The sequence below is a fragment of the Heterocephalus glaber genome, unplaced genomic scaffold (genome assembly GCF_053883595.1).
Source record: "Heterocephalus glaber isolate CG9 unplaced genomic scaffold, H.glaber_assembly_v1.0 deba00001730, whole genome shotgun sequence".
NCBI classification, from domain to species: domain Eukaryota; kingdom Metazoa; phylum Chordata; class Mammalia; order Rodentia; family Bathyergidae; genus Heterocephalus; species Heterocephalus glaber.
In genome coordinates, this window is record NW_028258441.1 from 3,258,662 (window position 1) to 3,281,546 (window position 22,885).

Sequence of the window (22,885 nt, forward strand, 5' to 3'; positions counted from 1 at the left end):
GAATCATACAGTTTCTCTTATTACTAAGTTCTGCCGTTGAAGTATGAAAGAAGATGTAGATAACATGTAAATAAATGAATATAGCTGTGTTCCAATAAAACTTTATTTACAAAACCAGGTGGAGGCCTGGAGATGGCCCACAGGTCACAGTTGCTGACATGATTCCACATTTAATTTGTATAAGACCATCTAACCTTAATTTACATGATTTCTTGTTAAAACAACAATAATCATTCTTATGATGCAATTCATTCTGATATTTTCATTACATTTTATTATAGTTAATTAACATAAAGAAACAATGGGTTAACAAACCATGGTTTGAAAATGTCATATTAAATGATTCTTATGCAGTGCAAAACTTCAGAATCAATGATGTAAGAAGCAAATTCTCATAGGGTGGGACTGCATAATGATAATAGTTTGGAAGGATTGATATTACCTTACTTATGCTTTATCTATGCAAAAGCAATATGAACATATTTCGACTATCTTATTATGTACAGATTGCATTAAAGAAAATATGCAACATGCAAAATTCAGGTCCAAAAACCAAATACTCACAAACGTTTATGCCAAATTTCATAATCAAAGCTCATATTTTAAATAATGAATATTTAAAATGTCTCACCACATTAAAACATTCTACTTTAGTTTGGCAATGAGCCCTATCACTCTCAGAGCAATTTTTGAGTTTCCTCTTTAGACGATTTAAAAATCTTTAGAATGTTAAAGAATTTCTCCCTAAGGTAAGGGACTTGAAAACTGGTCTATAAAGGTCTCACTTCCAACATGGAAATGGTCCATTTTATTTCACCCAAATCCTATTTATTCTCCCTAAACAGTTTAGAGGATGAGTCCTACTTCTTCCAGCATAAGTCATCTAATCATTTTGACTGATTAAGTTTCAATGTTGTATTAATCAGCTTTCCTATTGCAAAGACACAATATCCAACACTCACAACATAAAGGAGGAGAGGTTTAATTTAGCTCCTGACTTCAGAGAATTCATTACAAGGTTAACAGTCTCCAAGGCAGGAACATGATGGCAGAATGGCATTGTGGAACAGAGATCCTTATTTTATGAAAGCATAGAAGCAGAACAGGGGAACAGTATCCTAGAGGATGAGGGGAGGGATCTGATATAACCCCCCCAAAAAAAACATGTCTCCATGAGCCACTCAGATATACTCAGAAGTGTGCTTTACTAACATCCAGGGAGGATCCCAAAGCCAATCAACTTGACAATTCACTCTACCACTAAAAATGTTTACTTTTTTGTATATGATGGAAAATTTTTCCAAACATCAAGACATTTGTCTAGCACTGCTGTGTTACTTAACTTCCTTTCACTTTGGTGATGAAATACCTTCCTTCTTTAGGAATGACTTCTTTCACTACTTTGTATCCATGGCTTGATTTTTGGTTTAGAAAATTATCAGTGCTTAAATTCTTAGGGGAAAAGGGTTCTGAATAGAAAACAGACTAGCTGGATGTGGTGGCACGTACCTGTAATCCCAGCTACTCGGGAGGCTGAGCAGGAAGATGGCAAGTTCAAATCTAGCCTGGGAAACTTAGCAAGACCCTGTTTTCAAAAAATTAAAAAGAGCTGAGGATTTATCTCAATGGTAGAGTACTCCTAGGCTTGAAACCCAGTACTGAAAAAAATAGGCTTTGGAATCAGGTATCTTTACTCTTCCTAATGCTTTCCAGACTTAGTCAAATCTCCTGTATTTCATAGAGTTTTAGTTGTGTTAAAATGTTAAAATAACATGTATCACTATGATTTTTGTAAAGATTAAATGAAATATTTCTATGAAACATTTGTCACAGAAGTTTTTTGGGGGTTTTTTTGGTAATGGGGATTGAACTCGGGTCCTTGTGCTTGCGAGGCAGGCAGCGGAACCACTGAGCTAAATCCTCAGCCCTGTCATAGAAGTTTTTTATGATGCTTCCTAGATCACAGATTTTGTATCTATAGGTGCAAATATTTAGCAACTACGTTTATGCCATATGTCCCTTTGGTTAAATCAACTTGGGTGGGAGAAGATTAGAGTAGAAAGCAGGTAATGTACTCAACTTAGGCCAAGAAAATGCTATCTACTTTGAATTTGTACTACAATTCTAGCTCTATCTGAACTAATTTTGAGAATAAAATATTTAAATTTACTCATGTAGAGAGACTATCTTCCATTATATCGCATAAGCTTAAAAACAGAAACATATCACCTGCAGAAAGAAGATCCAGAGGCCTCTTGGGTGCCTAAGTCTCATTTTCTAGCTGCATCCATCAACTTGCATTCCATACAATGGTCTCCATAAACAAATTCTTAAAGTGTTTCCTTCTTGTTTGTTTTTTATTAAAGCTGGCTTGGGTGGTATTCTAGTACTTGTAAACAAGAGGCTTGGACAAGCAGAGACTTCAAGTAATTCCTATTGCCTTGAAAAAATAGGTGGGGTGAGTTCATTACAGGTGCTTCAATGAGTCATTAGTGATATTGCAATCAGGAGACCTAGAAAGGAATCAGAGATAACACAGTCCATCACCTTTGTATAGCAAAGGAGACCAAAGATGAATGGATAGCCTCATGTGGGAAAAATAATAAAGACTTGGAAAACAGAGCATCTAAGTTGTAGTTCTGACTCTGCCACTAACTTGTATAAGATTCTCTGTCTAGAAAATAAAGACTTTAAAGCATTACCTGATATTTAGTATTCTTTTAACTTTGTCAAACTCATGTGTCTAACATCGTTTAGATGTTCAGTGAAAACTGCAGTGAAAAGTGGGAGTGTTGATATAAGCAATGAGCAAATGGTTGGGTGTGGAGAAACCAGAGAAAAATAGATTTGCTTTGTATGTACATTATCTATACTAACATATACTTTTATCTTTTTAGGTATTATCTGGATGTTTGGATATTTCTGTTTTTCATTCTGGTTTTCCTTACATCCTTCAACTAGGAAAGGAAAGCCAAGGAGGTATTTAGTGTCTAAGGTCAGAGTTTTGATTAGCTCATAAATGCTAGGTTTCATTTAAATAGATATCTTGTTTATCAGAAGTCCTGAGGAGAAAAATATTCCCTAATGTACTTCATTTAATACTGCTATCAGCTTTTGATTTTTAGTCTCCAATACTACATCAGTTTTTACTTAGAATCCTTGAAATGGCCTCAAGAAAAAAAAGAGACAAGCAAATATGTAATGTAAGCTCTCTAACATTTCAAATTTCCTGTTAAATACTTAAAACATAGGATGAGTGATAAAGCTGGAGTTTGAGCCTCTTGAAAGCCAGCTACTAGGGTTCTACGGGACTAAATATGGACCTTGCATATATTCCACGGCTTGGTATATCCAACATTATATCAATTGGTATATCCAACTTTATATCAATTGGTATATCCAAATAAAACTTGTGATAGAATATCTGAAATCCAGAACAGTGAAGTCTCCTAAGGTCAAATATATGGGGATGAAAGAAAATTAGATTTGAGAATCAGAACTGAATTCCAAGCCAGGTTCTTATGAAATAACTTTTCCAAATCTCTCCACCTTTTTAAGCCTTAGTTTCCTTAGATATCCTCTCAGCATGAAAAAGTCATTTATATCCATGCAGACTTATCAGTACTAAAAATACTCTACTCTGAATGAAATTAGTTTATTAATGAAATAGATTGCAGCTAATGGTATCCGGCCAATGCATTATTTCTTCGTAGAAAAGCAACAGTACCTTCTTAAATAGATCAAATTACAACTGATGAATACACAGGGGATGGCTGGTAAATTTGCTTTTACATTAAGCTAGTTAACAATTTATTTCATTAAATAAATCAAAAGAGTTTAAACTAATATACCTAGCAAATATTAATGTCCCAATAAGTGGTAGGTATTTTTCTTCTTTCTCTCCAACCTTTCCACATTTGCAACTGTCTTTCAATCCTTCCAATTTGTGCTTCTTACTATTATCATGTGACTGGATGTAATGTTGAGGACAGAGTAAAAAGAAAGACATTTCTAATTTTTAATATTCTAAATGAATACTAAAGCACTATTAACAAAGAGGTCCAGGAAGAAAAATGACAAGCTATTTCCCTTAAAGTATGATTTGCTATTGATTTTGAACCTATCTTTGCACATTAGGTATTGGCCCACTTCTGTTGTATACATCTCTTTTAACTTTTTTTCTATCCACTTAGTATTCTGAAGAAATTGAATAAAGATGTGATATATGAAACAATCAAATGACATGACTTCTTTTCTTACACAAATTTGTTAGCAGAGCTAAAATCACTAGAATGAAATTAGGATATGATGCATGTAACCCAGAATTAGATAATTTAACGATAATTAAAGTTATTGGTTAAATTATCTGATAATTCCTTCATGTTTTCACTCATATATATATATATGTATATATATTGCCCTTTTCTATTCCTGGAACATAGTATTTAAATTACACTATATTGAGTACTTTATAGGTTTTGATAGTGGTACTTACTTTGTGGAGATGGAATAGAAATCACTTAACTAGTATTATAGACTATTAAATTATAGACTACTAATTATAGACTATTAATACACTATTATAACTATTAATAGAAATCACTTGACTATTATTTTTCTGTAAGCCCTCTGAGTCTAGTTCAGTACCTGGTGCTTAAGAGATACTTAATTTGTTGGTCAAGTGGACAAACTGATTAAATAAATTAAAAAACAAACTGGGGAAATTTAGTTTTTTATCTACCCATTGATCCCCACCAGTATTTTATGCATTGATTTGGATATTGTGCATTGGATATTTTTCTGTGCACTATGTGGTTTTTCTCTCCAATCTTCTTGAAATAAAATCTTATAAGCTTTTGGTATAAAACACTCATTAATACATGATTTTCATAACATAATTCACCCATGTAGAGTATACATATATCTATGCAGTAATAAATAATTTCCTGACCTTATTTGATAATGTTATCATATTACTAACTTTAAAAAAAAATATGATGCATGTATAGTAATTGAAGCAACTAAAAGAACATTTCCCAGCTTTATAACATTTCATCACCTAAAAAAGAAACTTATCAATTCATTATCTCATCACCTCTCAGTCTCTCTCTTCCAGCTTTACTCAACTTCTAATATTTCTGTCTCTGTGGATTTACGTATTGTAGACATTTCACCTAAGAAGAATCATGCACTATGTACTTCTTTCACTGGCTTTTTTCACTTAGCATAGTGTCGTCAAGATTCTTCCATGATTTAGCATATATTAGTACTTTATTTCTGTTTTGTTGAAAGATATTTTATTGTATGGATATACCATATTTTAATTATTCATTCATTGGTTGATGAACCACTTGGTTTGCTTCTTTTTTTCTAATATGAATAATGCTTCTGTGACCATTTTTATAATCTGAGAAAGATATTGGTATACTAGACAACACATATTGTCAATGTCCCTATTCATACCTAAAACATTCAGGTTTAACTTAATTATCTCTGTGATAGTTTGGGGAAGAAAGAAAACTATCAATAGAGGCAGCAAATAGGAATGCTGAACTTTTTTTAAATAATTAATTTTATTGATAAGTTATAGGTATGCACAATGATCACATTCATCATAGGAAATTTGTACTTGTACATGATATACCTTGATTCTTCTTTTCTTTCATTCTCCTCTCCCCCCTTCAATTCCTCTTCTCCTCCTTATTTATAAAAACTTTGTTTCCATTTTATTTTTCTTTTCTCATTCTTTTTTTCTTTTTCTTTGCTTCCTTTTCCTCTCCCCTCTCCCTAGTTCCCCTTCCCATTGAACATTTTCTTCCTATTTTACAATATCTATTATATATTTTGGTCCTTATGTACACTTTCAGTTTCTCATACCGGAGAAACAATGGAATATTTGCACATGTTTTCCTGATTTATTTAACTTAAGAGTATGTTCTAAAGGTGCATCCATTTACCTGGAAATGTCTCAAATTTATCCTTCTTCATGACTGAGTAGGGCTCCACTGTAGAAGAAAACCACATCTTCTTTATACATTCATTGGTAGATGGACATTTGAGCTGCTCCTAAAATGTAGCTATTACAAACTGTGCTGCTATAAACATGGGTGCACATATATTGCTGTGATATGATGCTTTTAATTCTTTTGGGGGAGATAGCTAGAAGGGGAATAGCTAGGTTAAATGGAACCTCTAGTTTTAGATTTTTGAGGAGTCTCCAAACTTATTTTCACAGTGGTTTTACCAGTTTACACTCCCATCAATAGTGGAGAAGTGTTCCTTTTCCCCACAGCCCCACCAGCATTTATTTTTGGTTGATTTCTTGGTAACAGCCATTCTTTCTGGAATTAGATGAATTCTCAGCATTGCTTAACTTTGTATCTCTTGAATGACCAGTGGTGTTGGCCTTTTGTTATATATTTCTTTGTGATTTGTACATCATCTGAGAAGTGTGTATTCATTTCAGATGCCCATTTTTGGATTGGGTCTTTAAATTAGATGAGTATGATTTTTTGAGTTCTTAATGTATTCTAGATATGAGTCTTTTGTCTGAGGAACAGCTGGAAAAATTTTTTGCCCCTCTGTGGATTATCTCTTAACTCCGTTGGTGACCTCTTTGTGCAAAAATTTTCAATAAAATGAGATCTCAGTTGCTAATTCTTTGTAATATTTCCTCTGCCATTGTATTTTTGTTCATAAACTCTGCCTACACCCATATCTTCAAGAATTCTACTTATTCTCTCTTCCAGCAGGCATAGTGTTTCTGTTTTAATATTGAGATCTTTGATCCATTTTGATTTTAGTTTAATGCATGGTGAGAGACATGGGCCTAGTTTTATACTGCAAAATTCTCAGTAAGATACTGGCAAACAGAATGCAGCAAATCAAGAGCATTACACACAATGACCAAGCAGGATTCATCCCAGCAATGAAGGGATGGTTCAACATATGCAAATCAATAAATGTAACACACCATATCAACAGAGCCAAAGACAAAAATTCATATAATCATCTCAATAGACACAGAACAAGCATTTGACAAAGCACACCACCCATTCATGATAATAAAGCTCTACAGAAAATTAGAATAGATGATATTTATCTCAATCTGATAAAAACCATCTATGACAAACCAACAACCAGCATAATACTAAATAGTCAAAACTTGAAAGCTTTTCACTCTAAAATTAGGAACAAAGATGTCCAATATTACCACTCCTATTCAATATAGTTCTTTATGGAAACATTAGCCAAAACAATTGGAGAAGAGAAATAATTAAAAGGAATAAAGATAGGAGAGGAAGAAGTTAAATTATCATTATTTGTAGATGACATGATGCTCTACATAGAAGACCCCAAACACTCCACCTAAAGACTTCTAGATTTAATAACCAAATTTAATACAAATCTGGATGCAAAGTCAACACTCAAAAATCAATAGCACTCTTATACACAAATAATAAAGTCACTGAGAAAAAATTAGGGAAACAACACCTTTCACAATAACATCAAAAAAAGAAATACTTAGGATTCAATCTAACAAAGGAAGTGAAAGATCTTTACATTGAAACCATAGCACTCTGAAAAAGGAAATCAAAGAGGATATCAGAAGATGGAAAGATAGCTCTTGCTTTTGTGTGGAAAGAACCAACATAGTGGAAATGGCCATATTTCCAAAATCATTATAAAGATTTAATGCAAGTCAAAATACCAATAGCACATCTCACCAAAGTAGAGAAAACATTCCTAAATTTCATTTGGAACCAGAAGAGACCTAGAATAGCAAAAACAACAATGTAGAGTATACCTGAATATGCCTCATTTGAGAAAGAATATTGTTTTCTCTTGCTGTTTTTACCCTAAATTGGTATATATTCAACAACTTTGTATATACTAACCTCTCTTTTTCTATATATTTATTCATTTGAGATATTAAGGTACGAGAAAATCAGAACACATAATCACAACTTGAATTTCATTATCTAAGTGACATGTTGCCTACTGAAGTATAAGAAGCAGAACAAATCTTTAAAGAAAATAAGTTTATGATTTATGTTAACTAAAGAATAAAGTCATTTGAAATTATTTGATGAATATTAATTAAAACATAAAATATTTTCTGCTTGTTCCAGTAATAAACATTTTATTGAGAAGTGGAAATAGTTTTGATAGAGTTTAGTGAGTAGGAGACTTTCTTCAAAGGAGATACATTGGAAGATATTTTAATAATGTATTTGACAATCTTCCAAGTGATAAATGTGAGCATACTTCCTATGAATTCCCTAGTTTGATTATTTTTTTGACAGTTGATGAATTCTCTCATTAAACTGAAATGGAGTTACACAAAATAATACATACATAATAACATTAATGATAGCCTTATAAATTAATAACACTTATGGCTCAAGTGTGAGTAGGTCCACTGTTTACTAATATTTTCCTGATTTTGTCAGATAAAATATTATCATATCCTTTCTAATTGTTAAAGACCTCTTTAATATATGAAGGTGTATAGAAGTGAAGCCAAACCCTTATTAACACTATCTATCTTGTAGCTCAGGTCGACATTGGACTCTTAATTAAACATAAAATGGTCCATTTGAATGAAGAGAAAATAAAGATCTGAAGGATAAGAGCACTTGTTAGAGGAACTAAATGTAAAATGTGATGTGAAAACACTAGAAGATCAAGATGTGTGATCACAGAAACTAAAAGATGTGAAACAAAATTTTATTTTACCGACTTCGCAATTTCCTTTTAATAAAATACAGGTGGTATCAGCAATGCATCATCTACTTGCTTTCCCTGTCTCACAAATCTTCTTATGCCAGTGACTTCAGTCGTCCAAATCGTTGAAGGTACCCACTATCACTCACCCTTTCATTCTTCTATATGTCTGAACATCCTTTACTCTGATTTAAACCTTCTTGTTGTTTCTTTAACAATTCTATGGAGATTTTGGCTATCCTGCTTCCAGTTCAACAAACTCTCCATTTTTTCCATACTTTGATATGGTTTTTCTCTTTATTTCCAAATTTAAATAAAACCCAGATGCTTTCCTGAGAATACAAATTACTACTAATTCTATAAGAGGGATATTTTCATTCAACTCAGTACAAATTTGAGGAAGATGGGACAATTGTATCCCTGTCTCCTTATGGTTCCTTTCATGCCATGTATTTCACTTCCTTCTGGAAAACAGATCAAAATCAAAATTCTTCCAATGAAATTACCTACCTTAGTGTAGCTCAGGCCATTCAACTTAGCAAACTTTCCTTTTCTTCATTGCTCTTACCTACCTATGTACTAAACAGTATCCATCTTGAAAATAGGCTATTAGCACCCAGATTATAATAAACTTCACTTCCTATGATTTGCCATCATCCCTGGAGACATTAATGCCCACATGGATGCCTCATCAACATTCTGGTCTCTGATAACATAGATTTCACAAAACTCATTCTGGTGATTATCTCCTATCCATCCATCACTTTGCCCTACATATTATGTCACAGTATTTGAACCCTCTAATACATCGAGTTCTCTAATACATTAAACACACCACTTCTTCACTGTTCATCAATTGACTCTTAATTTTTTTCTTTATCCAATCTTTATTTTTAGGAAATTATCATAATGACATGCTTACAAATATCTCCAGCTTCCCCTACTATTACTGTAACAGTGGAAAGGGTGATTTTGATTTGCATTTCACTGATGATTAATGACAGGATTATCTTCTCATGGAATTGTTGGCCCTTTATATGACTTTTTGGAGAAATACCTATTTATATCCTTACCCGAATTTATTTTTATTTTGGTTATTACGTTATAGGAGTTCCTTCTTCATATTGGATATTAATCCCCTATCAGATATATAGTTTTCAAACATTTTCTCCTATTCCATAAGGCTGCCACTTTTGTTGATTGGTGGTTTCCTTTATTCTCTTCTTCTACTACTTAAATTCCATATTTATCTATTTTTTTATATTGCAGAATATTTTGTAAGAAATATGCTGGCTTTATAAAATGGATATTTATTTCTTAAATAATATAGGTCTATACATGACTGATAAATTACCCACCTTAATGTATGAGGAGTCTCCTTGAATCCCCTCACTGTATCTGGATACTATTAGATTTATTGGCTCAGAAATTTTCAGCAGACCTGAAATGATATACAATTTGCATCACTAATTCAAGGATACTAAGCCTGAACAGGGAAGAATTTGGAGTTTGGGGCTGTCCATCTGTGGAAAATAATTGTATATTTTTATCTGTTCTATCTAACTTCTAGTTACAGATTATGACTGTGTCATGCCTATTTCTTAGTGTTGCTGTCAAACAGTGCTCAGGAAAAAGTCAGATGAAAAAACCCACAATATCTTAGATGTTTTGTTAGATTGTATCCACATTTGCAGTTGATTCTAAGTGATTTGGAGCTACAGAAATTAATGTAGCCCTTATACCTAGTATTTTCCTACTCTTTAGCTCAAACTTTCCATATAAGGAAGTATTGTACTGTCAAGTTTATATTAACCAGAAACTTCTCTAGCAGTTTACATATTATATTGTATATTGATGCAATGATGTGAGATTTTTCTCAGTACCCTCAATTACTCTCATTGCATTTTTAAATTAGCTAGTGGAAAATCTTCAGTTTGTATGGGTTATGAATGTGATCTTTCCCTAGATTCATTTTCTCAGTCAAATTGATCCTTTTTAAAAGATACATTTGGGTTTTGTTCCTGTGATCCTAAAGAAGTGTGTTAGGTTTGAGTATTCCTGTCACCATATTTTTTGGTAAATTACATAATTTTAAAATATGATACGTGCTTTATATAAGTAGTGGTTTCTGGGGGGTTGGGGTGGTGATATGGGCAAATGCCACATTTTAAAAGAACTGCTTTTGTTTTTTGTGCTAAGAGCAAATGAGAAAAAGAACGTTTTCATTTTATAGTCATAATTAATACTATACTCATTGACTAGGAATAATGCTCTCTTTTTTCCTTTGCCTTCCAAATCTTTGAAATTTTGCATTCAAAATATTTCCTTTATTTTTATGTAAAGCCATTTCACATAGAAGATTAAAATATAGGAAATAACTGCAATCTTATTTGATATCAGCATTCTTCATGATTGTAAAAATAGTTTTAAGAAAATAAAGTTTCTTTAACAAAATGAAATATTTTATAAAATTTAAAAAGCCAAGACTAATCACAAATAGTTTCTTATGTGTAAGTAGTTTCTATAATACATTATTACCTGGAACTTTATCCTTGTTAATTTTTTTCAGATGAGTAAATAAAAGCTATTATATTTGAATGCAAAATATTAGCAGAAACTTTCCTGTTATTATTTTTTTAATTTTTTAATTAAATTCTTTTATTGGTACATTGTAGGTATACAACACAATTACATTTCTCATTGGGAATTGTACCTTTACATAATGCATCTTGGTTCTTATTTTTTCCCCATTCCTAGCCCTCCCTTCACCCCCTCCACCCTTCCCTATTTACAAAGACTTTATTTCCATTGGATTTTAAAGTTATAAAAATGAACTTCTGAGTACAAGTACAGCACATCTAAGTGTTAAGTTTATACTTTATGAAGATCTTTCAAACATCTTAAAAGCAATTGCTTGTTTATCTAATTGTGTCAATGTACTGTATCTACTTCAAGGTTAAGAATATTCACGAATATTATATTTCTGTCCTTTTTTTCAGGAAGGCTATAAAGACATGTTTTCTGCTCCAATATCTTTTTGCTGCACTGAACATTTTCACACCTATGACAGGTAAATATCCTGTTACTTTTAATTTCTACGTATGGGATCATTTATGTGAAATCACTATGTTAAATGATAAAAGCCTTAAATGGATGAAAGCATACAATGTCATTACTTTACCAGAATACTAGAATATTAAATATTTTGTAAAAACTCTAATATCCTTTATTCTTATTGGTTACAGATGTAAAGAGTTTTACACAAGGCTTGAGAGGTTACCTGAGAGTGTGTGTGTGTGTGTATGTGTGTGTGCATCCAGTGTTTTCAGCTCACAAATATTTTCTCTAAATAATTTATGGTATACATGAAAAGAGTCACTTTTTGAGTAACATGTCAACCTGTTTTTGCAGCTTGTATAGCTGTGGGCTTCTCCTGGGGCCAGTGCTGTTGACCTTATCTGCTGTCTCTCTATGAGCTGCCTTACCTCTCTAGGCTTATCCTGTGTCAGGAGAGGCAAGTGCCCCTCTGTGGGAGATGGAGTAATCATTCCAGACTGCCTCATGTTTTTTTCTCCATGCTATGTTTTGACTCTTCAGCTTATAAATAGTTTCTGGTCTTCCAATCAGATCTACTCTGTCCCAATTACTGGACATCTACCTGTTTCCTTTTCTTAACCAAGTTGTCTTACAGATGTCTCCACTCCACATCCTGGAGAGGCTGCAATTCTCTGCCAGTCTCTGCCATCTTCCCTTTACTTTTTGGAATGTCACCATTAATTTTATTAATATTCTTGAGTTTGGGGTCTTGTTTCTAGTAGTTAAAATTTCTATTTAATCATTTTCTTCATTACGCTACCCCAATCTTTGGTTCATTTCCTAATTGTTAAATTTTATTTTCTTATCAAGTACTTATGTTTCTTGTTTAATACGTGTATTTATAGATGTAGATGTACCATTTCAGTTTTGGTATGTAGAGTTTTCATCATTTGTTATAAATATTTTATTTTTTGATTACTTAGAAGTGTCTCTGAAATTCATCAAGCATGTTTTACTATACAATATTTAGATTGTTGATTTCTCACTTAAAACAGTATGGTAATACTACAATTCATATTATTGCATTCTTTTGTATATTCTTTTAAACTCCTGAAAATTGATAATAATACAGTTCATATTTTCATTTTTTAAATAAATGCTCAATGAGTACCAAAGAATTTGATATTCATATTGCATTTTAGATTAAGTTTATTACTTTTTGAAATATTTATTTTTTTACTTAATATTATCTCATTTATCATTTTTATAGACTATATTTAAATATCTTCCACTATAATTATGGATTTACCATCCTGTACTTGAATTCTGACATTATACACAATGGTATCAGGTCTTTATAAGTTCATTTTATTACATTCTTTGGTGAGGTTTTTTTCTTGTCATGGGATAAACCTCTTTACATTTAACTCAAATTTTATATATTTTCTGTTTTCTTCACTTTTTTCGAGTTCCTGTCACTTGGAGTATTATTTTCCACCCTTTACCTTTTAGTCCATGAGTTTCTTTTTTTATTTAAATGTGTTTCTTTTATGCAGCATATTGTTGGATCCTGCTTCATGACTCATTTTGCCAGTCTATTTCTTTTGATTGGTGAATCGAGACCATTAACATTGATGGTTATAATTGATATGTATTTACTTATCCTTGTCAGGATCTTTTCCTGTTTTTGGACCCCACACATTTTGCATTTAATTTCTAGTCTTGCCTGATGGATTTATTCTGTTGGGCTTTGTGTGGTTGTGACCCTCATTGTCTTTTTCTACGATATTTTTTAAAAATTTTGGAGTGCTGGTTTGATATTCATGAATTTCCTCAGGTGTTCCTTGTTGTGAATAGGGAGGGGTGGAGGGGTTGAAGTGAAGGCAGAGGATTGGGGGAAAAAGTAAGAACCAAGATATATCATGTAAAGGTACAAATTCCCAATGATGAATGTCATTATATTGCATATCTAAAATGTACCAATAAACTTAATGAATAAACAAAATTATATTTTTGTGGTAATATTTTTGCAATCTTATGTTAGTGTTTGCCTAGTATATCTTTTTTAATATGCTTTGGTTTTGAACTTCTTTAATTGTTTTACATTTTGGTTTTGGTTTTTGGAAACAAGGCCTCACTATGTAGTTCAGGCTGGACTTGAACTCACTATGTAGCCCAGGCTGGCCTCAAATTCATGGCCATCTTCCTGCCTCAGCCTCCTTATTGAAGCAGATTTCTGGCTTTTAAAAAAGTTAATCACTAATGTTAGTTTCTAATAGGTAAGTTTAATATAATTGTCTTCATTTGTATTATGACTGTATTTTGATTTAAATTTAGCATTTCAGAATTTTTGCAGTCTTTTAACTGTTTTTCTTTTTTATAATTTTCCATTCCTAGCATAGTTGATAAATGTTCTGCATGATCTTTCTTTCTTTCTGGCATAAGATCAATAAGTTGTATTTATTATCTGTTCATTTGTCAGTTGTAATACACATTATGTGTTATTTCTGTTTCTCTTACTCTTCCCACTGGAAGTAGTTATTATATCTAAGATTTTTACATTTTATTGTACGTGTGTGTGTGTGTGTGTGTGTGTATTGCTCAGTTCAATTGTTGTGTACATTTTAAAAAGCATACTGTATAAAATTTTACTTTTTCTTTGATATTACAATATTAAAAGTCCTCCATTTTGTAGTGTGTAGCTCTAGAAGGTTTTCTATAAGTACAACATGACTTACATAATCTTTGGTCATTAAGCATTTGGAGATTGCATTTTCTGTGTTTTTTTTATTTTAAAAATTGCCCAGTGCTGCTCACAACACATTATTTTTTAAAAAATCTTTTGCATATAGTTCACAAGTTTTCATATTATTGCTCTTTTTTCCAATATTTAATTATAGGAAAACTCCAATTTTTCCCTAAGTAATTGTGCTAATTTATACCCTCAATAGAAAAATAAAAATAATATTATAATAATTTATCTTGTTCAACATTTGATATCATCACACTTCTCATTCTCTACAAACCAAAATTAGCGCATTCTATTTGTATATTGTAGTCTTGATTTGTATTCCTCTTGTAAAGTTGAATCCATCTTATGTTTATTCTTAGACTTATAAGTACTTATACTTACTTGTAAGTACGGTGGTATCTCGGTTCACGAACTTAAATTGTTTTATGATTTTGGTGCATAGGGCTGTGTTTGTGCTTGTGTGGAGAAGATGGCTGTGGTTGTGTTTGTAACTTGTTGTGGAGTTTGTCAATGCAACCAAAATTTTGTCAAACACTTTTTTTTGAGAACTGAATTATTCACAAACAGAAGCATTAATGAACCTTTATATTACTGTATTTCTTTCAAGACATCTATGTTTATTTCTCATGAATATTTACCTTCTAAAATATTTTTCATGATTTTGCATATTTTATATTTTTATTTTGAATTTATAGATATTATTTTTATGTCAAACAATTTTTCAGCAATTTATATTTTAATATCTTCTCCCAGTTTCTAGATTACCTTTTTTTTCCATTAAGTTTATTGGTACACTTTAGGTATACAATACAGTTACATACAACATTGGGATCTTGCCCCTTGACATGATGTATCTTGGTTCTTATTTTTTCCCCATTCCCCTACCTTCCTTCACCCCTCCACCCTTCTCTAGATTACCTTTTAATGAACAAGAGATCTGTCTTTTATTATAGTCAAAGTTACCAAGCTATTCAATGCTGGTGTTAATTTTGACCTGCTCTTCAGTCTTCCCTACTCTCAAGGTCAGAAAAAACATTCACATATTTCTTTTCAATTTTTTAAAGTCAGCTTTTTTGACCACTAAATTCTTAATCCAGTTGAAATCTATGTTTGTGTAGGGAAAAGTGGCCATATGATTCCATCTTTTTTAAGTGTATAACAAAATTATTAGTTTCATTTAATAAATGTTCTCATTCTGTCATGCTAGCTCCTTTAACAAAGTATGTGAGTGTAATAAAATATAGTTGATGAGAGTTGTTTGAGATCTTTCCTAGCTTTAATGGATATATAGTGTGCTACACCTCCAAATATTTGCTCCATAAGAAGAGACTGACATTGATCTCATCTTATGTGGAGCATATTTAGTATGTATTACTGTTCAGTAGCCAAAATCCTGGCTACAACTACATGCTGCAGAGACCAGGAGAATTCAACTCCACTCATTACCTTTCACTGATGGTACCTTGACTGTTCTTCTATGTGTTTTTGCCTTTATGTTTGGAGTCTTTTTGAACCTATGAATATCTTTTTCATAACAGAAGCAGGGCTCAGTCACCCTTGATAGAATTTCTCATTTTACAAACCACCCAAATACCTCAGGCTAATTTTCTTTCTTTGGTACTGGGGATCAAACTCAGGACCTTGCATTTGCGAGGCAGGTGCCAGCACCACTGAGGTAAATCTCCTGTCCCCTTCAGACCAACATTCAAATATAAGAACTTATATGTCCTTATGTATGACTTTATATAAAACAAAACAAGTTTTAATTGTTTGTTTTTATATATGATTGATAAATATTTAAAGGGCAAAAATTGTCTTGAAAATAAAGCTAATGACTCATTTTGACCAAATTTAAGTAATAATTTTGTTATGAAAACTGGGCTATGAGACCTTTTTTGTTGTTGTTGTTGTTACTAGTGATCGAACTCAGGTCCTTGTGCTTGCACAGCAGTGGGCTATGAGATTTTTAAAATTAAATATTTTAAAATTAACTTTGTGTAATCTTGAACAATTAATATATACCCTGGCATAGAGTAAATCTTCAGCAATTCTTCACTGAATTAAAATGAATCACTGGCTGATCAGTGCCACAGCAAGAAAATGTATAACACAAGTTGAAAGTTTCTGTTTAACTTATAGATCGTGAGCAAGAAATGCTGAATGAATTGGGGATAGCAGTTCTCTAGCCTGGGACCCATGTGACAGAAGTGAAGAGTGCAGCAGAGAAACGGAAGCATGTGACAACTAGCAGGATATATAAGGGAGTACAGTGTTGGTCTCTTAAAGTTCACAGATAAGTACATGAATGGTTATTTATAGGAAAAAACAAGGAAGAGGGAGGCACCTAATTTGCTAGATGGGCGTTCTAAGTTCTTATTTTGACCACTATCTTAAGGTACTTGGGTGTGTTGTAAAAACTGCAACAAGGATTTAAAACTGTATCAAGGATGACTGAGATCTGCATCTGGTATGAGAAAGTTATGCACGTATTCAAAATGGATTCCAAGACAGTCTAAAATTATAAGAATTTACTACAGGCACCTCCCTACTTTTTATTTTTTTTGAGATGATTAAAATTTTTATTCTTGGTGATTGAGTGGTTAAGCAATGAAGAGTATACATAATTATCTCTTTGCTACTATCATCACAGCATCATTATGTTGCTCCTAGAAATTCTGTTTTTTCTTTCCTGTGCTTCAGCAAAATATGAATGTAAATAACCCCAGCATACTTATAAAACAATATTAAATTAAGCTGCTTCTACCATGATTTAAAACTGGTTATCACTGAATTGTAAAACATTTGACCTAGAAAAACAATACTAAAAGGATATAGCAATCATAAGATAAACCAAAAATAATTGTCACTGCAGTTTCAAAGATGTGATAATAACCTGTTCCTCTATTCTCTTGAATAATCTAGCAGTACACAGAAGTAGAATATTCTTTGTATAAGATTTTGTACATTATCCATTTCCTATACAAGCTATTCTTATTTGTTAATTAGTACATGTGCAGAGTTAAGATAACTCATCTTTCTAAAAATTTACCAACTTAAATGACTACAGCCTTTCTAGTGAAAATGCAAATTAATTTTTCTCTGTTAATGTTCTCCATTCTGTGTTTCCTATTTCTTCAAGTGCTTAGTAATGTTCTGATTTCCTTCTGCAGTAAACAAAATATCATAATAACATTGTACCTCTGGAAAATTTTCAAGGTTTTTGAAGAAATTTAATATTAGTCATAATAGGTAACAAAAGGCAATACATCCATTTTATTGGAATTAATTTACATTAAAAGCTTAAGTCATACTAAATCAATTGCATGCAAAGTAGCATACTAGTAGGAGCATTACTAGTAGGAGTACTATTAAATTTGACTAGTAGTCAAATTTCCATTACAGTGACAAAATAACAGAAAAAGACAACTTAAAGAAGGAATGCTTTGTTTTGTAAAATGTTTTCATTCCCATGGCCTGCTGGCTCCATTGCTATGGGCCAGAGGTGAGGCACAGTATTATGGCAGGAGGATGTAGCAGTGGAGGCTGCTCACCTCATGGTAGCCAGGGAGCAGAGCCAGAAAATCAGAGAGATAAGCACTGGACATAAGATATGTCCTTTGAGGGGACACACTTCAGTGACCTCCCAACTAGACCCCATCTCCTAAGTAGCCACCACCTCTCAGTAATGCCATCAAATTTTGATTTCATCAATAAATTAATTACTAATTATTAATGCCTTAATCAGAACGTTCACGATGCAGTCACTTCCCCAAAGCTTCTTTTCTGAACATTTCTGTTTTTGGGAGCAAGCTTTCAGCAGCTGAGATTTACAGTCTTAACCATAACACCGTACACATTCCTTTTTATTATAGTATACTTGATAAGCATATAAAATATACTTTGTCAAGAATTAATCTATAAGAAATATATCATTAATTTTATTTTAAAAATGGAAACAAAGTCTTTGTAAATAGGGAAGGGAGGAGGGGGTGAAAGAAGGGCAGGGGAATGGGGAAAAAATAAGAACCAAGATACATCATGTAAAGGCACAAGATCTCAATGATGAATGTAACTGTATTGTATACCTAAAATGTTCCAATAAACTTAATGAAAAAAATTTTTATAATGCCTTGAAACAGAGAGGTTTGTGCTATCTTGCAATTGTTCATTCAGGGTCTCGATTCAAACGTTTTATTTTATTTTTAAATTGTATTGGTACAATTTAGATTTACATAATGATCACATTCATCATAGGGAATTTGTACCTTTACATGATGATATCGTATTTCCTTTTTTTCCCATTCTCCTCCCCTTCCTTCAACCCCTCTTCTTCTTCCTTATTTAGAAAAGCCCCATTTCCATTTTTCCCTTCTTTTCTCATTTTTTCTTTTTCCTTCCTTCCTTTCCCCCTCCCTCCTCTCTAGTTCCCCCTTCCTATTGAATTATTTCACATTTTCTATTATACTTTTTGGTCCATATTTATGTTTTTAGTTTCTTATTTTAATCAAGAACAGAATTGAAAAGTGAAGAACAAGATGGCAGCTGAGTATTTCTATAGGCAAACCAAATTAAACAACTACTCACATGCCAAACTTGCTTCACCAGAGCTAAAGAAGCCAAGGTGCTGTGCCTAAAAAAAAAAAAATGCATTTAAATAAGAGTAACTTGTGTTGTCATAATAAGAAAAGTCATTTAAGGCAGGAAGGAGAGTTTCCAGCATCAACCATTCCTCATCTCAAAGCAGCCTAAGAAGAGGAATATCTCCTGCTTAGACATTTGCTATTACCTTGCCTGCCACAGTGTAATAGCTGCCTGCCACAGGGTAATAGCTGCCACAGCTATTACCATGCTAGCCACTAGCTTGTAGCTAGTAACCACAAGCTAAGACCCTGAAACTGTGTTAGCCAAGTGGCCAAGGGAGTAACTTCATCACCTCTCTCAGCACTGGGTAACAGAAAGTGAAGGAAGACATGACTCTATGGTGAACCAGGCACAAATTTTGACACAAGACTGTGGTTTGAAGTTCACTGCTAGGCCCACTGTAGTGAGACTCACAACCAGGCAGAAAGCAAAGATGCCTATACCTTGGCCAGAATATGCAGATAGAACTTCTAGATCTACTCTAGCATTAAGTGAAGATCCATGTTCTGGTGGAGTAAAATCAAATTTTGATCACATAACAACCAGCTAAAGCATGGGCCTGGGTTAACCCCTTATATTTTTTTAAAACTTAATTTTTGGTACATTTTAGGTATACAATATAATGACATTCATCATTGGAAATTTGTACCTTTACATAATGTCTCTTGGTTCTTATTTTTTCCCCATTTCCCTGCCCTCCCTTCAACCCCTCCACTCCTCCCTATTTACAAAGACTTTGTTTCCATTTTTTCATTTTCTCATATTAATTTCATTCCCTTCTTTTCTTTCCCCAATCCCTCCCACTTCCCCATCCCCTTTGGACCTTTTCTTCCTATTTCACAGTATCTGTTATGTCTTTCAATCCTTATTTACACTTTAGTTTCTCACACCAGAGAAACTATTTATATTATACAGGACTTTACAACTGTAAGACTCAATTATGCCCCAAATTAGTGTCAGACATAGTGACCAAGGGACTGCCTTAAAAAATAATAGCTCAACCTTGGGTACCATAGTACAGAGAATGACTCCATTTTCTGAAGTCAGGACAGAGCAGTAACCAGATTTTGCCTTGGAATTTGGTGTGTAATTCTGGAAAGAACCTAAAATCTGTCATAGCTGGGGCTGCCTAAGGACAGAGCCTTTGGAACAGAGACAATACCACACAGTGTCACAAGGTACCACTGTTATCAGTCTGTTATTCCAATCACAATCACGTATGACTCGTTTAAAGTCACAAGCCACAATTCCACCTCTGCAGTAAGCAATCAGTAGCAGGGTGGGCATTGGCCCTACCCCATTGATGTCTGTACTAGTGGTGGTAGGACAAGGACTCACCTATGACACAAAATTTTCATATTAGTAGTCACCAGAATGGAATAAGTACCTGGGGTGATCTCTTTATTGTGATTTGGGACAGAATCCCATAGTGCCTAACAACAGGCTGGTAAGTGTGGGTAAGATGATTGGACATGGCTCAAGGAAGAGAATTATGAGAAAGGACTATGTTTTTTAAGTACTTCCTTGGTTACTGATGAGCAACATAACAAGTATATGTAAGATTTAGAATACACTGCGACTAAACCATTCATTAGTGCTGAAAAGGTAGCAGCATGCCAATGATGAACTAATGCCAAATCTGTCAAATAGGGTCCCATTTAATCCTGGAAAGACAAGCACAAGTAAAGCCAGATCATGAAGACTATATATAATTCCTAAACCTTCAATTCCCAGACAATGCCTAGTGTAGCTCAGTGGTAGAGCTCACTCTGCATGTGTGAGACCTAGATTCAGTTCTTAGCACCATACATACAAAAATGAACTTACAGAGAACCAAGTTAGCACTTGACTTTTAAAAAAAGACATGTGAAACCAAACATACGGTATCAAGTTAGGGTGAAATTGTCACATGGAATATTTTCTTTTAAGGAAACTCAACCAGCTTCAAGACAACACAGAGAAAATATTTTCTACTCAAATAAAATGAAGAGATAGAAATAATTTTTTAAAAATCAAAAAGAAATATTTCAGCTGAAAAATACACTAAGTACAATTTAAAATGTAACAAAAGGTATCAATAGCATAATAGGTCAAACTAAAGAAAGAATTAATGAGCTGAAAGATTATTTCAAAATCCAGAGTTGGGTAGGAAAAAGAAAAGAACCAGGGAGAATGAAGAAAGCGTATTGCAAATTTGGGATGTCACATGGACAAATATTTCAGTAATTCTTGTTCAAGAAGGACTTAAGAATTCCAAATAAGTGGAAAGGTCATTCAAAGAGATAATAATAGAAACTTCCCAAGCTTACAGCAGGGTAAAACATCCAGGAAGAGAAGATCAAAAGCCACCACCAGTCAGATGTATCTCAAACAAGTCTACCCTGAGACATGCTATAATCATGAGCTGGAAGATGAAAGATAAAGAGAAGATTCTCAAGGCAGCAAGAAAAAAATCATAAGGGTGTCTCAACTTGCTTAAATATCAGGTTTCTGAGGAGAAACCATGCAGGACAGGAGAGAGTGTCATGAAATTTTAACAGTACTGATGAACACAAAGTAGCAACCAACAGTGATGTACTTGGCAAAATATTCTTTTAAAATAAAGGAGAAATAAAGACTCCACCAGAGAAGTAAAAGTTGAAAGTATATCTTCATCAGGGACAAATGAATGTGAAGAGCTGAAAGTTTCAAAGATCTTAAGTCAAGGATGCTCATCCATACCATGTTTATTCAAAGTAGAGCTGCAAGTTTGAACCAGAGCAATAAAGCAAGAGAAGAAAATAAAGTCATCTGAATTGGAAAAAGATGATTTTCATTGTTTGCAGATGGCATGATCTTATCCATAGCAAACCGTAAATGCTTTACCAAAAATGATTAGAATGAATAAATGAATTCAGTAAAAGTCCAGGTTACAAAATCAATACAAAAAAATCTGTAGCATTAATATATTCCAGTAATAAACTATATGAAATAGAAAACAAAGAACTTAGGAAACTACCAAAAATTATTTACCAATTGAATACAATCCCTGCTAAGATATCTATAACATTCTTCACAGAATGAAAAAACAAACTCCTCAAATGTGTATGAAAACACAAAAATCCCCAAAGAGCAAAAATGAATCTTAGGAAAATGAACCAAAGTGGCATCACACTGCCTCATTTCAAATTATACTACAAAGTTGTTCTACTCAAAACATTATAGTATTGACATAAATATAGACATGTTGACCAATGGACCAGAATACAGAGACAAGAAGCTCAAAGGTGCTAAAATTTGTATTGGAGGAAGTACAATTTTTTTCAATAAATGATGCTGGGAAATTTGGATAGCCTCGTGTGGAAAAATGAAAGTATACCCCTCTCAAGAGTTTTAAAAATTGAAATGGATTAAAGACTTATAAATTACAAAAAGAAAACAAAAGGGAAGAGACAACTTACAAAATGAGAAATATTTGCAAAATATACATCCTATGAAGGGCTAATGTCAAGAATAGATGGGTTCCAAAATTTCAATAGCATAAAACCAAGTAACTAAAAATGGACATTACAGATAATAGGCATTTTTCAAAAGAAGTCATGCATGCAGCTAACAAGTAGATGCAAAAAGGCTCAATATGATTAATAACAAGGGGAATGCCAATCAAAACCACAGTAAGATATTAGCTCATTCAAATAAGAATGGCAGTTATCAAAAAGACTAAATATAATAAGCACTGGTAAAGATGTG